We start from the raw sequence: 19,960 nt of genomic DNA on the forward strand, positions 1-19,960 counted from the left end.
AAACCAGACCCTTACGCTCTTGGGAGTTTTCCCTAGCACAGAATTATTGATTTTTCCAAGAACTCATTTCTTATTCATGAACCGCTATTCCTTAAGGGTTCATTCCTGACGTCTTCCTCTGCCCGACTTTACGTCAATGCTAACATCCCAAGGCACCTACCAGGTATAAATATACCTTATTTATTTTTTATTTTATTTTATTAGAACTTATAAGGCGCAACAGCTACCCAAAAAGGGTTTCCCGGCGCCGCGATACAGCAAGAAAACAATATTTATGACCAAAACAGGCTGATTGAGTTATAGGTCGAAAAGCCAGGTTTAACATGTTTACGGAACCTGTCATAGTTTTCCTCCTTGCGGATGAAAAGGGGGAGGGCGTTCCAGTGGGAAGGACCAAGGAAGGCAAAAGATCTGCCACCCATTCTTGCCAGTTTAAATCTTGGGATACAAAAATTTGAAAGTGATTGGGAACGAAGACTACGCTTTGGATAGTAGAGCTGGGCTAGAGATAAAAGATAGTTGGGAGCCGTGCCCGCCTTGATTTTAAACATCAAGGTCAGAGCTTTGAAGCGAATTCTGTTTTCCACCTTAAGCCAGTGGAGTTTCTTGCGATGAATTGAGACCCCAGAATTTTTCGGGATTTTACAGAGTAGACGGACTGCAGCGTTCTGAACAAGTTGCAGTCGATTAACTACCACTTTGTTAGAGCCAAGATACAATATGTTACCGTAGTCAAGCCGAGAAGTAATTAAAGCATTGACAACGGTCTTCTGAGTAGAAAGGGGTAACATCCATATGATTTTCCGTAACCATTTGATAATGGTAAGACAAAGACCCACTACTTTGTTGGCTTGTTTGCTCATAGAAAGAGTACTGTCCAGAATAAATCCCAGGTTTCGTACATGGGTCACTGGGGAAGGAATTGGGGCCAACTGGTCAGGCCAGTGGGAAGAATTCCACAGCTCATGCTGTTTACCCAGAAGAAGAACCTCCGTCTTGTCTCCGTTTAACTTTAGTTGATTGCTGGTCATCCAATTCAGGATGTTTTGCAGCCCCAACTTAAGGGGAGAAGAGGAAGAAGGAGGGGGCTCTGAGAGAGAGAAAATAATCTGGGAGTCGTCGGCGTAGGTCATCAGATCGAGTCCAGATTTTTCAGCAATATCAGCTAGAGGTCTCAGATAGATATTGAAAAACAGCGGACTCAAAATAGAGCCCTGCGGTACGCCGTGGGAGATTTCAAAAGAGTCAGAGCAGGCTGTGGAGGAATTTATTTGAAAAGACCTGCCGCTCACAAAGGACCGAATCCAGTCCAGTGCCTTGCCACGCACTCCATTCCTACATAGTGCCTTGATAAGGATTTCATGTGATATAGTATCGAAGGCCGCGCTTAGGTCAAGGAGTACAAGCGCGACCGTCTGACTCTTATCAAGTAATTTTCTGATGTGTTCAGTAACTCCAAGGAGAGTGGTTTCCGTAGAGAAACCGACACGAAAACCCGATTGTGAGGGGTGCAAAAGAGAATTTTTTTCCACAAAGGAGGCTAAGGTCGAATGAACATGTCTCTCCAGACATTTGGAAAAGGCGGGGAGCAGAGAAATGGGTCTATAATTTGACAGACACTCAGGCTCAGCATTGGGTTTTTTCAGCAACGGCGTGACCATGGCATGTTTCCAGAGGGTCGGGACAGATGAATACTCTAATGAAGTATTAAGCGTGTTGACAATGACCTCCAGAGACTGGTCATCAAGTAGTTTAAGGATTTTCATCGGGATAGGATCCCTAGGGGAGCCAGACTTGATATTTTTAAGAATGGATTTCATTGAGTCGACCGTGATGGGAGGCCATGCTGCTAAGATGTTATCACCCGGAGAGATAATATCACCTTCCCGTGCCCAAGCAAGTAGGAGGAGACCTCGACTTTAGAGGAGCCCGTGTCCCGGCCTAACGCACTGACGTGAGATGCTGTCATCCCTGCTCGCGGAGAATTCAGCTTCCAGTGTTCTGACTCCCTTCGCGGGATGTTAGAGTTCGAGACCCGGAAAGAGATTCCCACCTCTCTCATTCTCAAGGTATGGAGCTGACTAGAACCTAGAGGGACTCTTGGCATACCAGACTTGGCATACTAGACTATAGCATACCATACTATAACATCCTATAGAATACAGCACCTACTTCTTACCTTGTACAACACTTAGGTTAGGTACACTGGGATAGAACTAGTTAGAGAAGCATCTTATGAGTACTCGCATTTTTAGCTTATGTTATTTATGTATATGAATATATGTGTCATAGCTAAAAGATAATGCTAGTGCAGTATTATTTCTTTCTACTGCTTATGCTGTACATAATATATCTCATATACTGTCTTGTCATTGTAACAGCTCGTATCTCTTACATGAGAAACAAGACTGTTCAATAAATCCTTTTATTGAAATGTCCGTCTATTCTTTCTGTGTAACCCTGAAGAAACTAAGCATGCACGATTAGCTGAGTGAAACTGTTATCTATTGTTTCCACGATTCTGAGAGTGTTCCGATTCTAAAGGGAAACAAAGTTGTCATGTGTATGCGGTTGCCGAAACTACTCCCTTCTTGTTTACAAGGAGTTTCTAGTGGCCTCTGAGTTAGCTGATACAAATTAATTAAGTTTAATATACTCGATAGGAGCATACTGACCTCAGTCCTATGCCAAATCTATAGGGTATATTATTCCAATGCGCAGAGCCTATTAGGGAAATAGGAACTACACTACATGGCGTCCAACGTTTGGTAAGGCACTAATTTAACGCTAGATACTGAGTAGCTCAGTTGTGCTTTTCTCAGAGACCCCATCTCACATACTCCATAAGACGTCTGGAGTGGGTAGGGTTAAGTATCCGCCAAAGCTGAATAGGACAAAATCCTATATATTAGCTGTTTGGTTTGTTCAACGTTGAAGGATGCAGTGTTCCAAAAATGTTGTGCACCTTATCTTTGTTTCCTTGAAACCTGTTCTACATTATTCAAAAACAATGTTTCAGAATGGGGATACTAACACCGAGAATGGTGTAGCTACGGCTGACCCAGTCGTAACAGCTTTTAATTTTACAGGTTTAAATAAAACTGATAAGGGTGTTATAAACATCCCTCCAAACTTAAGGAGAGCCATTACTCTAAAACGTATAAAACACGGCCTAACACCAAGAGGTGGTAGAGCAGTTTTCATGATAGAGGCACACAAATCCTTTCAGACAGAGGTATTCTATTCATGGATTGTATTCAGTAACAAAAGTATTTCACTTCTTTAAAGAAGATGAACCACCTGAGGAATATATTCCTTTTGAGGATATTGAATTACCACTCACTTACCAGGAGCATAATCTCTGGTTTAAACATCACAAAAACATTACCTGGCTCGGTCCACTAGGTGTACCAGGAGCAACATGGCCGATTTTAGCTGGCTACACACCTCATCCTGACATCGAAAAAATGTCAGACAAAGAATTACTTACTCAACTACAAGAGTTAATAAAAATTTACGGACAATTAGTCCAATCTGTCATGCGGAATTTCACAGTCTAACCAACAATAACCATTCCAAATCAAACCCCTCAACAAGGGTATACACTAAAAATTACTCCACAGACTTTACACCCAGTCATGGGTAAAATGCCCACGAAACGTGAACAAATTCCATTCGGGATAGCTCAAAAAATTACTCAAATCGAAGCAGTATTTCCAAATACTAGCCCTTATTAGAAACACAGAATCCTAACAATCAGTTTGCCAAAAGGGATCACACCACGACTGGAAGACTGCACCACTTGGGGCACAGTCTTTGCTGCCATCTATACTAAAACACATGGTGTTCCGTCAATTGCAGTCATACCAGATGTCCTGAAAAAAATTCAAAACGAATACAGGGCAGAGCCTGCTCTGAATTTAGGTATGAAATTAATGAAAAACTTTGACCAGGTCTCAACAATAATATCATCTAATATTGAAGGGGAGGCAGAATCAGTGGCAATCTGCCAACGCTTAAGGGAATTTGATGTAACCGAGCACCAACATGAACTACCCAGAATAATAGAACAATCTTATGCAGAATTAGGAAGAGACAGTTTGGGGGGAAAACCTTTGAAGCCAAAACTCTCTGAAGGTCCTGAGAAGGACTTTAATATTCAAAATCCTACATCTTCTAAAAAGAAGTGGGAAACTAATAAACAAAATTCAAAAGAGAAACGTTCTCAATCCCGAGGTAGGTCTCCTCAAAAGGAGCCCTCTGAAAGGAGGTATAACCTCAGGAATAGGGATACTTTAAGAAAACCTGACAGGTATCAAGATACTGATACACGTTCCTCTAGTACCTTTCAGATATCGTCACAGACATCAGAAAGAAGAGGGCGGTCAGATCACAAAGAAGAACGTGTGAAGTCCAAAGACAAGCAACACGTTCAGAAAAGTAAATCAAAACCTCAATTCACTAAAAAGAAGGTAGCAGGTCTGAAGAGCAAACATGCAGAGAATACTGAGAACACAGCTCAAGAACGGAGAATGGGCTCAGACAATGGTAGACAGTGCAGCAGAAGTAACAATTGCTCGCCAGAACCTGAAGGAACTTCTGGAGATAGTGGACTTGAATGAGTACATCACAACAGAGGCTGTAGACACCAAGGTTAGTACTCCACAAAAGTTATATGAAATAACACTCGGAATGGAGAGAGACATACCAAGAACAGTGAAAGCACTCTTTTGGGACAAACTTTCAAGGGGTTATGATATACTTCTAGCAGAACAGGACTGGCCACCAATATTTGTCAGGAAGTGCCCACATGGCGAGGACTTCATTATGCCAGCCTTCTCCAACCATATTCCAATTCACCTAAAATATTCTTATGCCAGTAAATAGGCAGTAGCACAGGCCCCAGCATTATACAAAAATCATGTAGGATGGGATGAGGACTCGCCTCTCACAAAATACAACTAGAAAATCAACTTACTGCACAAAGGCAGTACCCAATAAAGCAAGAAGCTAAAAAACAGGTTAGGGAGATTTTAGATCAACTTGAATACCAAGGGGTGATTGAAACACGCACCTCCTCAATAAACAATCCTTTGTTTCCTGTATCCAAACCAGACAATACATATCGTCTGGTTTTGGATTACAGACACTTGAGCAATTGTTCCAAAAAATTCGCAGTGCAAAATGCACATAGTACAGCATTAATGAATAACATTGTGCGTAAAAAATATAAAACCACATTGTAAATTTCAAATGGTTTCTTTTTGTCAAAACATAGCACCTGAGAGCAGGTACTTGACAGCTTTCTCAATACTGGGGACACAGCGTCAATTTTGTAGACTCCCACAAGGGTTCTAAAACAGCCCGGGGTTATTCCCAGCAAGGGTAACAGAGTTACTACAAATTTATGATAATGAGGCATTGTCATATGTCGATTACATCTATCTTACAGACAATGACCTAGATTGGCACTTGAACAGGGTGAATACCATTATACTGGACTTCGCCTCTGAGGGCTATAAATTCAACTTTAAAAAATCCAGAATTGCCCATCTCAATGTCCTTTTCCTAGGATATGAGCTTTCAAGTGAAGGCAAGAGCCTGGCAGCTAACTTTTTAGAAAAGTGTGCAGTGCTCCAACCTCCAAAAACACTGAAAAATGTACAATTCATCTTGGGTTTCTTAAATTTTGGTAGAACTTACATTCTAAATTACGCAGAAAGGGTAAAACCTCTCTACGAATTAATCAAACTTGATTTTTCAACAAAAACATTGGACACAGGAACACACAGACATCCTGCGTTCACTCCAAGCTAACATGTTAGCAACAAATCACTTACAAACACACGTAAATAAACGCAATTTAGTGATCCGTATAATTTCGGGTCAATGCGGATTCACCTATTTAACATTTAATGAGGGTGGAAAAGTACCAATAGCATACAAATCACATTTTTATACACAAGCAGAAATGCGCTTTATTTCAACAGAAAAGATACTGACAGCAGTTCGAACCGCTGTAGCAAAAGAAAGAGCTCTAGCTCAGGGGAAACACATTATTATTGTGTCTCCAGTACCAGCCATAGAGGCAGTTACAAAAGCAAGCAATAATTCCAAATGCAAAAGCTTTACATCCTAGATGGACACAATGGGTTAATTCTCTTGCTGCAACAGATGTTGAATATGTTTTTGATCCTGATTTAAAAACACAAGTGTTCCTGCAATATGAACATGAATGTCCTCTGCCCACTGAAATTCTGCCTCTCGATTAGTACGAATTTATAATTTATACTGACGGATCAGCACAACCCGCTACATGGAGTAAGCAAGCTTACAGTGCAGCGTGCGCAATCATTAAAGGTCGCATGCGAGATGGTATCTTGAGACCAATGGTCACAAAAACTCAATCTCTAGGAGATTGTACAGCTCAGCGAGCTGAACTACAAGCATTTAAACTGGCACTTGAAAATACAGATCGCGAATTCCCCACACTTATAGTGTGCGATTCCTTTTACTGTGTCCAGTCATATAATGAATATTTACAGAATTGGCTTCAAAATGGATTCAAAGATGCAAAAGGTGGCACAATAAAGCATAAAACGCTTTGGGAACAAGTAGTTCAGTTGAGAAACGAACTACCAAAAGCTCACGTGATACACACGATGAGTCATCAACGTGATGGCGTTCACGTTGCAGGGAATTCATTGGCTGATGAAGCCGCAAAGGGGCTGTACAAACGGCTTCTGTAGCTGTGATTACTCGTTCAAAAACGAAAATAGACAGTGAGATATTGTTTGCTGTCAATGCTTCAAGCAAAGGCAGTGGTGCAGCGTTACCAAAGAAATTTCCGCTCAAGTACTCTTATGTAATTGATGCGAACAACGTTCCTTTTGCTCGAATCCCTGGAGTGGGGGATAGGGTGATTCCAAACATGGAACGTAGAGCAGTTTTGATTTATGAAGCACATCCTGGGGAGGGTCTGTCACATCAGGGGATCTGTAAAACTATTTTAACATTAAAATAGACGTACTGGTGGCCTGAATGAATACACAGATTCACATCTTCATCAATGACTGTGGAGACTGCAATAGACAGACTAGTGCAGAACGCCACCAGACACCAAGCTACAAGGTAGCTTGCCCAGTACAGACACCATTGTTAGACAGCATTAGACTAGCTACGCGCAGGCATCCTTTATGACAAATGCAATCCCACAAACACTAAGTCAAGGTTCCTATGGATGTGGCCTCAGCGCTCGGCTGATGCTCGAACTGTTATAAAAGATTTACGAGTCTTTATCGGCACATACGCAATTGGCACACTACGTTCTGACCAGTGCCCTGCATTTAGCTCTCGGGCTTACAAAGAAGCCATTGCCAGTTTGGGCGTAGCATTGCGGTACTCCTCTCCATTTCATCCTGAGGGAAATTCTGTTGTGGAAAGGAAAAACCGGGACATAAAGTAGTCTATAACAGCTAGAGTATTGAGTTAGGGTGATGGGTGGATCAAACATCTTTATGGGGTCCAACGCTCATTAAATATTTTGCCAAGAAGTGCTCTGGGGGGGTCACTCCATATGAGGTCCTATTTGGGACAAGAATGTGGGTTCCTGATCTTCGAATGTAAAGGCACAGTGGTGGAAAATAAACCTTTTGATATCAAAGATCGTTTGGCTGTTTCACAGGATCTAAATAAACTAAGATCGAAACAAAGCAACGTGTTCCTGAAGCCAACCACCACTGGGGAAAAACCGGCAGTCCCAGCAAGGCTTGTCTGGATCCCAAAAGTTGGGATCTAGTCAGAGAGAAGATTGCGGACAAGAAGGAATTTGGACCTTCTTACAGACAACCAGTACCTGTCCTAGCCGTCCACGGAACAAGAACAGTACTTCTGCCGCCCCTTGCTGTAAAAAAGGAGAAAAGATTTGTGTCAATCGACCTCATCAAACCACACTATGTGGCCGATACTAAATAGTAGGCCTCGTGGACTCCGACCTAGTAGCAGATGCACTCCTCTCACTACTATCCAAGAGGTTCAAACTGAAAGACTCATAACCATTGAGAATTCAGCAGTAAGAGATGAAGGACTAAACAACAATGCTATGGAACTCATCCCTCTTGAAACTCAAGTAACAGTTCGTCCAGATAACCTGTCTACACAAACGTAGCACGTGATCAACTAGTTCCAGCGATTTTGACGAATCCTGATGCAATTCCAACAATTGACCGAACTACTTCTGGCTACTTCATTAACTTTGATATGTTTTCTGAGGATCCAAGTGAGCCTGAAACGACACCAGCCCTAAAAACTTTCAAACAACAAGTACAAGAATTTTTTCATTTTCTGAAAGACACTTATCTGGTTTCACCATGGATTGAACTATGGATTATTTCTGGAATATTTTTCTTTCTGCTTTGGCTAGCTTTGATAATGACTCTTAGCGTGCTTATGAATGGCAGATACATTTGCATGGACACTGAAAGTAAAAATGTAAACTTACTTTTAAAGCCACACAAGTCTTCTCATCATGAAGCAAGAGACTTGTCAGCTGTGAACATCACAGCCGTTCCTATACAGGATGGTATAGTTTGGAACCAAAGCGATTTCAACATATTCGGCCCGACGGAACTTCTGAAGATTCCACATTTATTTAAAATTTCATTAGTGACGATATTACCTCCAGTACCTATTCTGATGATTGGGACTTTGAGACTGTTAATAACATGATGTCTGATCTAGAAAGGTCTGCTGCTTTCACTAACGGTGAAAACGTAGAGGGTTCATCAGACTACGAACAGCTTTTTTGTTACAACCACTATGGTCATCATTTCTTGCATAGATCTGCAACACCTAGAAATGTATTTATGTTTAACCAATTGGAACATTGTCCTACACCACCAAAGGGTAGTTCAAAAACGTTTGCAAATAAGTTTCCATATTTTTCAGGCTACAATATATCTGATCCAGAAACATTTTTCTATAAGAATGTGAACACAACAGGACAGAAAAATATGTTAACTAATACAAAACAGATTTATTCTGCAGCCTTTATTGCCCAACTGTCTGAACAAGGATTTGACTTTTGGAAAGACACATTCGACACAAAATCTTTCTGGGGTTCTAAAGATTGGCAAGTGCAGGGGATAGAAGCTTTGTTTAGAGTCTGTATCATCCCACAGCAAATAATGTTTTTGAATGACACTGTGCGACAAACGTCTTGCATTGGATTAGCCAAGATCAAAGACATGAACACACCTTCTGTACCAACACCTGCAAGTTATGACACTACACAGGGAGACACAATACTACATAACAACAGATCAGATCCTGATTGGAAAAATGGTTGCTCTGGCCCACAGACATAAACATCTGTCAATAAAGATTCCTGAATAGAATACAGGGCTTTACTATCCATAGGCCAGACCCACGTTATGTTCAGCGACAGCATCCGGGGGTAGTAACAACATACAGTGTAGGAAAGTTGTGCCTCGACTGGCTACAAAAATCTACACTCGAGGATGTGAAACAACACTTATCTTTACTTAAAGAAGACGCAGACCTTAGGGATTTCTTGCTAGGACCGAGAAAACCACGTCAAAAACGTTTCATTCATTTATGCTGCCTATAATGAAATATGGAAGGTTTCACAGGCAGAGGCCGCAGAAAAAATACGTGAGCTTGATTGTATTAACTTAGAGAAATCTCTCACTGTGTTCGACAATGGGTTAACAACTTTGTCACCCAGAATGTATTCACTGGACAACATTGTATCCTCTGCTATTGACATACTGGAACAAGATTTAGCCATGTTACAACAAGGCCAATCTCAGGTACGTTCTATTATGTTATTAGGCCTGGACGCTGCAATCCTTGCGTGCAGGCTATGTGCCTTGGCGGTTTATCAACACGTCGTCTCTGTTTTCTGAATACAATCTCACAGATAAACAGATCGAACTGGCACAAAGGGGAGCATAGTATACAGTGCTGAGCATTGAAAAACTGGAAAAATTACCATTTACGGTAGCAGAAAAACCAGCTACAGAATGTCTTATCCATGGCAAAATAACTCTGCCTGTCACTACTTTTCATTTTCAGTATTGCCTCAAACAAATGCAAGCAGGCCAAAATGATAGGTTGGGTAAAGAATACATTAAGACATCCTCGGATTTACCTTACGTATGCAGATGTTGGAGTGGGGGTTGTGAAGTGTTTCTAAGCGGTACACACTGTGAAAATGAACTGAGCGGATCTCTTATATGTCAGGACATTTCTTTACACAGGGCTTGTAATGGTTCTGTGTCAAACTTGTCCTGTCACCTGCAGGGTACACCAGCTGTTTTGATTAATCCAACGTTTGGCCAACTTTCTAACGGGAGTTACCTCATGTTGAATGATAAAGGTTGCTGTGGCATGTTGCCAGGAATCCCATATCTGGTAACGGTTGGCTCCAGGGTTACTTGTTGTATGCAAGTATTGTTCCCCCCAATAGACACAGTCAGGGAGTCGCCTCTATGGCCTTCATTGAATGTTTCTTTTATACGTTTTGATACTTTAATCAGAATGAAAGCCATGCTTTTTCAACAGACTGTGCCTTTGGCCTCAGCCAAAGAAACCTATGATCTACAAATTGCAAGGACTTCAGTTGAGATACAGGCTCTAATTCGTACAAACTGCCCTATAAATTTCGTAGAAATGTTGGAACGTGTCTTAAACATGTCTGATACGAGCGGGGTTGTACATGTATTTAAGACCATATGTTCAGGACTGTTAACACTTTTTATGGCAGTCCTCGGAATCATTCCAAACTTCGTGCATTCGGTGTTTGTTGGTCTGCCATTAGTTCTAGCACTCTTTGCAGGAATCCTGTTTTTATTCCTACTGCTGCGCTATGGCAAGCCTATCCACCGGCGTCACTCCCAGCAACGTGGAGAAAGCTCTCCTAGAACAGAAGTGCCGTGAGCGCATAGTGCAACTTTTGGGCATACCTCGTCTACGGGAACTTAATACAAAATGGTTTCTGTCATTTAGACCAATCTGGCAAGATTGCATCTTACCTGTTCTACGCTGCCTACTTTGCGGTGAAGAATGTGTGCTAGATATCTGTCTAACACTCCCATCAGTCATGCCAACGGATATCAATACTCTGCTGGACCCGATAATGGCCCATGCTCTGTGTTGTCCCCTGAGGCTACCAATCCTTATGACGGCATTCGTTGAGATCTCACAGACGCTTCCTGCTGCTGCTGAGATACGAGATGGATGAACAGGCATATAGGTAAAGGACGCGACCATTGCTGCGGCATCCCATGCTGACGGCGATGCTTCACATCTCTGTGCAGTGAACCTTCTAAATGATGTGTTCCAACTGTCACCGACATCAGTAGATGGACTTTTGTCTACAAGAGTTGACGATTTCATGTTTTCTCCAGACCCATACACTGACTTTGATTCGGCTCACAGTGTACCACGAAAGCAATGAATTTGGCCTTCATATTTTCATAACAGAACAGACCTTGGAACTCTTCCTAAAATTGACTTTTTTCTAAATTTGAAAATACATGGCAAATCAATCTGCTTACAGTAGAACTATTCATATAGAATGGACTTCTTTGAATTCTTCCAGGGACACAGTCACCTTATTTACCACAATTTCATTTAGTACCTTGTTATGAAATGGCTTTGATTTTTTGAATACTTGTCAACCATTTCGTCATATGTATATATTTCTATTCATTCCTATTGCATTTATTTCCAATATATGCTGAGAATGAAAAACTGCTTTAAAATGTACAGTACCTTTGCATTACATGTTTAGCAACAGTTTTTGTAAAACTTCCTTTAGTATGCTTTTACAAATGATTTTAGCAACATGTGGTACTCAGTTTAATGTTTAGCATTTTATGTTTAGCATTTAGTATTATCGTTCTTTCGAAAGTGGAGTGGGTGTTGTATTCCGCTTTACATGTCCGTATATAGGTTTCCCTGAAACATGTCCTTATATAGGCACAATTCGCATTGCCCTTAAATAGGCATAAGATCCCAGTCCTTATTTAGGCATTAGCCATGCTTTCCAAATACAGGCATGGTCACCTACATCTGTCCACCCCAACGTCACAACAAGTTCTTAGAAACAAGACCCTTAAGCTCTTGGGAGTTTCCCCTAGCACAGGATTATTGATTTCTCCAAGAACTCATTTATTATGCATGAACCGCTATTCCTTGAGGGTTCATTCCTGACGTCTTCCTCTGCCCGACTTTATGTCAATGCTAACATTCCAAGGTAAATACCAGGTATAAATATACCTTCCCGTGCCCAAGCAAGTAGGAGGAGACCTCGACTTTAGAGGAGCCCATGTCCAGGCCTGATGCACTGACAAGAGACGCTGTCATCCCTGCTCGCAGAGGATCCAGCTTCCAGTGTTCTGACTCCCTTCGCGGGCGTTGGATTTTGAGACCCGGAAAGAGATTCCCACCTCTCTCATTCACAAGGTATGGAGCTGACTAGACATCCTATAGACTACAGCACCTACTTCTTACCTTGTACTACACTTAGGTTAGGTACACTGGGGGAGAACTAGTTAGAGAAGCATCTTATGAGTACTCATATTTTTAGCTTATGTTATTTATGTATATGAATATATGTGGCATAGCTAAAAGATAATGCTAGCGCAGTATTATTTCTTTCTACTGCTTACGCTGTACATAATATATCTCGCATACTGTCTTGTGATTGTAACAGCTCATATCTCTTACACGAGAAACAAGACTGTTCAATAAATCCTTTTATTGAACTGCCCATCTATTCTTTCTGTGTAACCCTGAAGAAACTAAGTAGGCACGATTAGCTGAGTAAAACGGTTATCTATTGTTTCCACGATTCTGAGAGTGTTCCGATTCTAAAGGGAAACAAAGTTGTCATGTTAATGCTGTTGCCAGAAACTACTCCCTTCTTGTTTACAAGGGGTTTCTAGTGGCCTCTGAGTTAGCTGGTACAAATTAATTAAGTTTAATTTACTCGATAGGTGCATACTGACCTCAGTCCTATGCCAAATCTATGGGGTATATTATTCCAATGCGCAGAGCCTATTAGGGAAATAGGAACTACACTACAGCCTGTGGCCTTTGTCGCTCTGTACATCCTTTGCCATCTGGTTATTGGATTATCCCAAGCCATCCTAACACTTAGTCATCCAGGGCCATTTGGTTGCTGGGCTGCCCGGGGCCATCGGGTCACTGGACTGGCTGACTAGAAGGCCCAGCGTGCCGGTTGACCAGATGGCCGGTGGGCCAGCCTGCAGGGCTAATTCTGATGTTTGTATTCCTGGGGTTCTGTGAGCCCCTACTTTGTGCGGGCTTAAAAGTCGAGGAAAGTCGGCAGACCCATGTAGAGATGGGTGTGTGATGGGCACAAGGAAGGTCAATGGACACCCACCCAAGGCAGCAACCTGAGCCCACAGTACAGGGTAGTCACTACCCAGGGCAGGGTGGCTACAGACCGGAGGTTTTGGCCTAGAGCAGAGACCAGTCCTGTATGAAGGCCCAGCCCCCGGGCGCTGAGCTGGAACACAAACCTGGGAGATCTTCGAGAAGCCACCAGCAAATATATGCCTTGACCCGGTCTCCAATGGCAGCGACTGTCGATGTCCTGCACCACCCAGGAAATACTATTGGCAGGCCAAAGCTTACCGTTCTGAGAACTAGCGTGGCCTGGTAAAGGAGAAGCATAAAGCCTGGGAAGCCCTCTTCCGCTTCCCTGTCAGGAAGGGAGGCTGCAGTCGTGCCCTAGGTCGGAGCTCTGGCAGTCCTGGACAGGGCAGCCTGCCTAGGCATGGTCAAGATCAGACTCTTGTTGATCGGGCATAGTTGGGCCTATTTGGCGACTTGGACTGCTTGGTTGGAAACACCTGACGGTGGCCCCAGTCAGGACTCCCGAGACACAGATCAGACAGGACGGGGCTTTGAAGGGTCAAGGAGACAGAATGCCCTGGTCTGCAAGTAACATGAGTACCATTGAGTTTGGTAACAATAAACATCTGTTATTCAGCTCCAAGATGCCCATAAGTGAATGTGTGCTTTAAAAATGCACGTTATGTTATGTTACAAGTCAACCAGGGTCTTGGGCCTCATTTCCTACCCGCGGTGTTCTAAAGCGCCCGGGGTGGGGTTCCATGTGCCAGAGGATGCTGACCTGTGTAGCAGGGTTCAGAGGATCCCAACCCCGTCTAGCAGAGGCGGCAACCTGGTCGATCCTGCCAGTAGCAGATGCTTGTCTCAAAGATTAAGCCATGCACGTGTAAGTACACATGGCCAGTACAGTGAAACTGCAAAACGCTCATTAAATCAGTTATGGTTCCTCTGACTGCTCCATCTGTTACCTGGATAACTGTTGTAATTCTGGAACTAATATATGCCAATGAGCGATGACCTCCCCAGATGCATGCATTTATCAGACCAAGACTGCTTGGTGAATCTAGATAACCTTGGGCTGATCTCATGTCCCCATGATCTCGACAATACATTCGGATGGCTGCCCTATCAACTTTCGATGGTACTTTCTGTGCCTACTATGGTGACTATGAGAAGTCGGAAATCAGGGTTCGATTCCAAAAAGGGAGCCTGAGAAACAGCTACCACATCCAAGGAAAGCAGCAGGAGCGCAAATTACCCACTCCCTACTCGGGGAGGTAGTAACAAAAAGTAACAATACAGGACTCTTTTGAGGCCCTGTAATTGGAATGAGTAAATTTAAAATCCTTTACTGAGGATCCATTGAAGGGCAAATCTGGTGCCAGCATCTGCGGTAATTCCAGCTCCATTAGCGTATATTAAAGATGCCGCAGTTGAAAAGCTCGTAGTTGGATATTGTGATGGAGCTGGTGGTCCACTGTGAGGCAAGCTACAGCCTGTCCCAAGCCCTGCCTCTCTGCTCCACCTTAATGCTCTTGACTGAGTGTCCTGAGGGTCTGAAGCGTAACTTTGAAAAAATTTGTGCTCAAAGCAGGTGGTCGCCTGAATAATTCAGCTAGGAAAAATGGAATAGGACACCGGTTCTATTTTGTTGGTTTTCGGACTGGGGCCATGATTAAGAGGGATGACCAGGGAAATTTGTATTGTGCCTCTAGAGGTGGAATTCTTGGACTAGTCCTAGACGAACAAAAGTGAAAGTATTTGCCAAGAATGTTTCATAAATCAAGAAAGAAAGTCAGAGGTTCGAAGACGATCAGATACTTTTATAGTTCCGACCACAATTGTTGCCAACGGGCAATCCGGTGGCATTATTCCCATGATCCACTCAGCAGCTTCAGGGAAACCAAAGCCCTTGGGTGTATGGTTGCAAAGCTGAAACTTAAAGGAATTATGGAAGGGCAGCACCAGGAGTGAATCCTGCAGCTTAATTTGACTCAGCATGGGAACTCTCACCCGGCCCGGACATGAAAAGGATTGACAGATTGTTAGCTCTTTCTCGATTCTGTGGTTGGTAGTGCATCACCATTCTTATTTAGTGGAGGGATTTGTCGAGTTAATTCTGATAATAAATAGGACTACTCCATGCTAACTAGTTGCGCAAACCCCAGATGTAGGCGTGCAACTTCTTAGACAGACAAACGGCGTTCACACACATGAGATCAAGCAATAACAGGGCTGTGATGATCTTAGGCTGCACACTCGCTATACAGAATGGATCAGCATGTGTCTACCCTTTGCCAAGAGGTGCAGGCAACCCTCTGAACCACATTCGTCATAGGGATTGGCGATTGCAATTATTTCCCCTGAACGAGGAATACTCAGCAAGTACGGGTTATAAGCATGTGTTGATTAAGTCCCTGTCCTTTGTACACATCTCCTGTCGCTACTACAGATTGGATCGTTTAGTGAGTTCCTCGGATCTGGCCCATTGGGGTAGGCAAAGGCCCTGGTGGAGCACTGAGAACAAGCTCAAACTTGACTATATAGAGAAAGTGAAAGTCATCACAGTGTTTCTGTAGGTGAACCTGCGGAAGGATCATTAATGGCAGAGTGACCTGAGTACTGATGGTACCAGCCCAAAACCCTTGGCTGCCTGCAAGATGAAAACACACTGGGGCACAGAGCACGGCCCTCCTATTGCGCGCCCTGGCTGGCAGAGTGGTCTGTGGCCACCGGTGCACTTCAGCGAGAACCGGGTACAGGTCAGGTTCCTCCACCCGGGAGGTCATGATTGACATCTGGGGCTGCCCTTCCAAGATGGAACCCACGCTCACCCAGCACAACCCGACGGGGTGGACGAATGGCAGTGCCTCCTCATTTCAATATCATTTCAACTATTACTTTTTAATAGAAAACCCTGAAGGATCAACACCTATGACCCCTTGCCGAATTCAGAATGTTGTTTACTTTCAGGATCCACCTTGGGTTTCTTACCCACTTCTACCACTAACTGGAAGGAGGTTTAAAGCCCAGCAATTGGAAAAATCCAAGTAAAATACCAAAACTGTGCTGGAAAAATGTGTTTTCCTGATTCAAGTCTGCCTGTTATTGAAAGCTGGGAAGAAGGTGGTTTTAGTGCTGCAAACTCTTTGTTGATACCATCACTTTGTTCCCCAAAAACCCAAAATGTAGCTATATTTTGGCTAATTTCTCAGTCCAGTGGAATCCACAAATCCTGGGTACCCTTAGAATCCCCAGGATGTTGAAAAAAAGAGAGGCAAATTTGCCATGGATACCATTTGTGGACAAAACATTATGGGAGCCTAAGCGCGAACTAACCCAAAGAGGCAAAAAAAGGCTTGACGAGGTCTAGCAGCAAAGGGGTTAAAGCACTCAGCAGTGGCAGAGCTTGACGTGCACTATTATTGACGCCTTTATTCAGTGTTCTTGCGCAAATACCTTTTTGTGAGTACTAAAAGTTTCTGAGGTTTTGAGGGGGTTCGGCATGTAGATCGCAAAATTGGGAAACCAAAATAGGATAAACTACTTGGCCGGCCCCAAGAAGAGGCTGGTTATCTGATGATGCCCATCCTTCCCCTGTATAAGTCTAATTGCAAAATGAATGCGGCTGAACCGTGGTGAGAATTAATGCACCAGCGCTTCTTTTTTATTGTCCCTTAGGATACAGTTTTGGGGCGTTTTCGTTTATGGTCTCTTGTCTGATGCAAGTCCTCCACCTTTAGGATTCTTAGTTGCGGTCTTGGCCGCCCGGTCGCATTATTGTGAGGAATGCAAAAGGAGATGTTGTTCAAGAGTTCTGGAGTTTGCTGTTTTTCTTTTTTCGCTCCAGCCTTACCTGTTTTACGTGAGTGTGGTTTGGAAACTGGTTATTTACAACTATACAATTTATAGATGAGTTTTACATATAATTGAAGCTAATATGTTGTTAAAGCCATAATGTTTGTACGGATCTTATTTTGCATGGTACTTGTGCTTGTCTACTGAGATTGTTTCTATTTATGTATCATTAAAAATAATAAAACCTAAAACTATCTGAATCCTCCACAGATCCTTCCAAGGAAAATGACTAGGATTCCTACAAGTAAAATGCCAACCATACTCCCAGAAACAAACACCTCACTCAAAATTATCCCTTCGTCTAACCATTACCCCTGTAAGAAAAACACCATTGGTTGAACACTGTTCTCAGTACAGACATCACATTTTGGAACTGTCTCCAAACCAAAATAATGAGCTTACAAGTCCATGACAGGTTCAGTAAGGAAATAGGGGCATATGTATCAAACGATTTTTTAATCGCAAACGCTGCGATTCGCAAAATAACAGCGTTTGCGATTAAAAAATCGGTAATCGGGATGTATGAGCCAAATCCCATCGCAAAATTAAGGAATTGCTAATTTAGCGATTTCTTAATTTTGCGTAAGCATTTAAGAAATCGCAAATTGCGATTTCTTAAATGATATGTAAAAAGCACCCAAGTTGTGCGAATTATCCTTAAGAAATCGCAAATTACCACCAACTTCCAGTTGGTGGTAATTTGCGATTTCCTTTCAAAATGCACTTTTTTAAATTTTACAAAGTGCCACGTGGCGCTCATACATGCCCTTAGGGCATGTATGTGCGCCATATGCACACACACGCTCATTTCAGGGGTGCATCAGGGTGTCATCATGACACCCTTGCACCTTTGAAATTATTCTCAAATTGCGATTCGCAAATTGCGATTCGCTATTTGAGAATTACTTCCCATTCATTCCTATGGGTCTCCTGGCCCATAGAAATGAATGGGCAGGTATTCCTTAATTGCGATTTCGCAATTTGCTAATCGCAATTAAGGAATTTTAAGAAATCGCAAAAAGTTTGCAATTTTTTAAATACATCCCGTTTTGCAATTCTCAAATAGAGATTCTTTAAAAATCGCTATTTGAGAATCGCAAATGGTGATGTTGATACATATGCCCCATAATGACTTGGCTTTTCTGCTATAAAAATGTAGATGCAAGCCAGCAACTTTGCATTCGAAAACCGAAAAAGATATGAGGTCAGAACATAATACTCTGCAGAAGAATGCTACAAGAAAGACACATGTGGTAATTTAGAAGAAAACCACAGAACTCACTAAAAGATTACTACCACGGCTGACTCTGTTCAGTACAGCCCTTGGACTAGATGTGTTGCTTCCTGTTTGCCTGACAAAACATATGTCTTGGCTGTTACAAGGGTGAGCTGGGGCTAGCTTCACCATTCTAGACTGCATCTGTGAAAATGTATGCGCGTTTCATATTTGCATGCATTATTAATAACATGCAGATTGTGATTTTACTTTTAAATTTACAATTTCACACTCACATAGTGGTATTGTATTTGAAACACATTTCTCAAGTCTTGTTAAAGTGTATTTTCCTGGGTCTTGTTAAGGAGTCCTCAATTTTGGCCTAGACACCATTTTGTTTAAAATGGACATCTCCTCCTGCATGTTCTCTGTTCATCTTTCTGCAGCACACAGTCAAGCAGAGCCATGTTTGTTTCCATTGACATTGTTTCAATCACATAGACAGAAATACTGCCTTTTACAAGGCTCATCTGCTGCTCACTGTACCTTCATCATTCACAATAATTTGCTACTCTTCATGCAACTAGATTGTTCTGCCATCTCCAGTTGACATTAGCATAAAGTGGGCAGAATAAATATTTATGTAGTGGGATCGTACTTTGATGCTAAGGCACTATGATGTATCTTAAATTTGTGGTCTGATGGGCTTAGAATATAATTATTTTGCTCACACAATGGTGATTTTGCAGTGATGACTAATGACTTTCTATGCAGAAAATAGTATATACCTCTGATTTTGCGGGTGAGCCAGAGGACTTTCTGATGTTACTAGGGATGGAGCCCAATTTCTTAATGATTTCACTGCTCACTTGGACGTAGAATGTTTCTGATTTGCACACTATTCTGTAATGTCCCATTCTGAGAGCCTTCATGGCACAGTTTCATGCATTGCCATTTATGATCTCTGTGCCGTAAGTCCTGTCAATTTTTGTAATAAATCCTTAAACTTTCTATTCCTGATGTGAAACTTAATTACTGGGTCTGTCCTTAATTGACTTACCTAAGGGACACATTGCCTCATGAACTTGAGGTTGAGCACAGTTTTCGATGTATTAACCCGGGAAAGAGTTGTTAAGAAATATTTTGGATTGTACATTTTTAGAGGTTTCCCGTGCCCACAATTTAATGGTAGCAGATGGTGGTTGTGAGCTAAGAGCAACTCCTTTCTTTCCAGGGATTCTCCTTTAGCCCTGTCCATAGTGTTAGTGGATTTTCCACAGTGGATTTTCCTGGAGATTCTTGTGATTGAGAGAGTTTTGGTGTGTTATAGAGTATTGCAGAGTGTGTCGTATAATGAACTGTTATGCTTCATGTGAGGTTTTTGGTTATGTGCGCTTAATTCTTGAATGTGTTGGTCTTATTTGTAATTTGTGTTGAAGAGATTTTGGTTTTATTATTCAATGGTTTGGAAATTGAATT

At 42.3% G+C, this 19,960-nt stretch overlaps 1 protein-coding gene and 1 pseudogene across 6 annotated transcripts in view; both read left to right on the forward strand.

Moving 5' to 3' along the window:
* The window catches only part of ASIP (agouti signaling protein), a 1,080,532-nt gene that overhangs the window by 504,366 nt on the left and 556,206 nt on the right, over positions 1 to 19,960 (forward strand). The gene's annotated exons all lie outside the window — the stretch shown is intronic.
* Positions 14,237 to 16,009, forward strand: LOC146812088 (18S ribosomal RNA; annotated as a pseudogene).

Source organism: Triturus cristatus, chromosome 7 (genome assembly GCF_964204655.1).
Source record: "Triturus cristatus chromosome 7, aTriCri1.1, whole genome shotgun sequence".
Taxonomy (NCBI): Eukaryota; Metazoa; Chordata; class Amphibia; order Caudata; family Salamandridae; genus Triturus; species Triturus cristatus.